The sequence below is a fragment of the Arachis duranensis genome, chromosome 1, assembly GCF_000817695.3.
Source record: "Arachis duranensis cultivar V14167 chromosome 1, aradu.V14167.gnm2.J7QH, whole genome shotgun sequence".
In the NCBI taxonomy this organism is placed as follows: Eukaryota; Viridiplantae; Streptophyta; class Magnoliopsida; order Fabales; family Fabaceae; genus Arachis; species Arachis duranensis.
The window spans coordinates 18,387,002-18,390,023 of NC_029772.3; positions in this window are offsets into that span (position 1 = coordinate 18,387,002).

Consider the following 3,022-nt stretch of genomic DNA (forward strand, 5'->3'; position numbering starts at 1 on the left):
TCCAAGAGAGAGGAAGAGAACGTCGGGGGAGGAGCTGTCTGCACCGCCATCACGCGTCACCGCCACTGAGCCTAGTTGCCGTCACCACTGGGGCCGCCGAGCCTCGTCGTCGCCACTGGGGCCACCGAGCCGTCACCGTCACTATTGGGTCGTCATCGCGTCAGTTCCACCGAGAGGAGAGTTCGCGCGAGAGGGGGTGACGTCGAGAGAGAGAGAGCTGCGCGAGGAAGGGGAGTTCTGTCCAACCGTCGCCGCCACTGTCGCGAGTTGGGGGTTGTGCTGCCGAAGCTCTGTCGCCATCCTTGGAGTCGCAAGTGTGCATCGCCATCGAGAGGAAGAGCGCCACGCCGAGGGAGAACCAACTGGAGAGAGGAAGAGGCGTCGCGTCTGCTGCGAGCCTGCCATCGTCACCATCATCGCGACTTGTCACCGCCGCTGTGAGCCTCTTCTCCTGCCATTCAACGAGCTGTGCTCCGTCGCCGTTTTGCCACCATTGGAGCCCCTTGGTAAGCTTTAGCCCTGTTCTGGTTTTTTTCTCATCGTTGGTCAAAATCTTGGTTACTATAAGAGTTGTTGCTGAGATTGTTTGCGCCAGGGATTGTTTATCATGAGTTGCTCCGTTGTACGCCATCGTCGGAGTCATCATTTCGCTGCTGCCCCCTTGCTCTGAGCCGTTCCAATGTTGCAGCAAGTGTTGTTATTGTGGCTGCTCGATTTAGTCTCACCTCTTTGGTATGGTAAGCTATTCCTTGATTCAGTTTCGAACTTTAGTATGGTAAGCTATTTGATGGATTGGTGCTGGTTGTTGACTTGTTTATTTCATTGTTGCTGCCTTGCTGGTTGTTCTGTTGAAGTACTGAAACTGCTTCTATTTTGTTTTGTTTTATTTTGTTTTGTTCTGTTGAATTACTGAAACTGCTTCTGCTTGTTCTGCTCCTCTAGTCCCTGGTCCTCTGCCTCTATTGGTCTAGTTCATTTCGGCTGTTCTTCCTCCCCGGTAGTTCTCGGCGTTATGGTTCCCTAGTTGCTGTGCATCGCTTGGTTGTTGGTTTCTGGTTCATCTCGGTTGTTCTTCCTCTATAGCTGTTCTTTTTTCTTGTTTTAATTCGTCTTATGTTTTTCCTATAGCAGCTTTTTCATAGTGTTAGAAATAGTTAGAGCATAGCATCCATTGTTGGAAGCAAACAAAGAATTGGTGGAAGTGCACCCAGCTTAAGAAAAATCTGCGCCTGACTTACCATGCAAAAAGGAGCCAACGCCAAGTAAGGTTTTCCCTGTCTTTTTGTGATCCTGTGTTTTATTTTTTCCCACTGTTGGTGAACTGATCATTGGAGACCTGATTTAATTGGCTATCTTTATATGCTTGACAGTTGAGTAGTTGCTTCCTTATATATATGAAAGATGATAGTATAGAGGGAATATATGGTACTTTGAAGGAGTGTGCTGTCATTAGCAAATCAGCAGGGGGAATTGGTGTTTCTGTTCACAATATCTGTGCCACTGGCAGCTACATACGTGGAACAAATGGGACATCAAATGGTATTGATCAAAGAGGAGGCAAGAGGAAAGGTAATAGTTTATCCATGTTCTATAACTTCCATTTCTAACTGTGTTAATAATGTTACGTTTGTATGAAGAGCATCGTGCGAGAGATCTATTTTATCGTGCGAGAAATCTATTTTACGCACTTTGGGTGCCTGATCTCTTTATGGAAACAAATACAACTATTGTTTTTATGAATAGAATGTTTCAATGAGGTATAGGTTTGAATTTGTGTCCCCTTTGTCTGCAAAAGATAAGGACTGAATCTTATCTCTAAATTTTTAAATGTTTTCTGCTGCTTATTTTGTTTGTTTACATCAAGGTTTCTTGTGGTGGACTGGATGAGTCTATTTTACTAATTAAGAGCTGTCAACAATTCTCACATTATCCTTGTCACAACTTACACGACGAGATGTTTCAAAAGTTCAATTTTGATACGGAATGGGCTGTCAGACTTATATCAAAGATTACAAATGAGAGGATATCCCAATTAAGGGTGATGCCATTGTGAAGCAGGTTATAATCTACTTATTAACATTATCATTCATTATGATATATTTGATTTTGGAAAGAGGGAAGATGTCTGAACCTGTGCTTTTTTACTCATCTTCTCATATAATGACAATTCTTCTTTCATGATACACAGTGGAATCATCACATATGTACAACTCTTGGGGTTGCAAATCAATGCAGAAAAAGTTCTTCTTCAGCATAAGAAAGAGCCTAGTTGAATTTGATGAAGTATTGGAGGTATGTTATGAGGAGACATTTTAAAGACATAGTTGGTTAAGTAATTACTTTGTAGCTTGTTGTCATAATATTCTTGGTTGATTCAAATTCTGTTTGTTGGAACCGTGGACGGTGAAAATATCCAAATTTTAGGGGAGGTTCTGCCGAAATTTTTCTAAACTTTTTGGATAAAACTTAGTGGAAAAATCATAATTAGTTTGGATAAAACTTAGTAGAAAAATTATAATTAGTGTTATATCTTGTTTCTAACTTCTTTTTTTCGGTTTTTCTTATTTACAGGAGTGCTGAAATGGTAACCATATGCTACTTTGAGTGCTCAACAATGTTTTAATGCATAGAGACACTAATCTATGTTAGAACTTTTATGTTTTGGTTGAACTTTGTATGTTAGAACTTTTATGTTTTGGTTGAACTAATTAATGTACTCACTAGCTAATGTTATTTTGTTTCAAGACAATTTTAGCTAAAAAGATCTTGTTTGACTTATGTATATTTTTGCATATTATATACATGTAAACTTGCTTATTATCATTGTTAATATATTAGTTAATTTAAAAAATAATTTAGTAAATTATGTATGTAATTTGTAATAAAAAAAAGTTGTTACAAAATAATTAATTTGCTTTCGTAACTAAAGAAAAATATGTTACAAAATCATGTTACATTTTGTAACAAAATTTTTTGATAGGAAAAAAATTGACTGTCACGAAAAATACCTTCAAGATAAAAA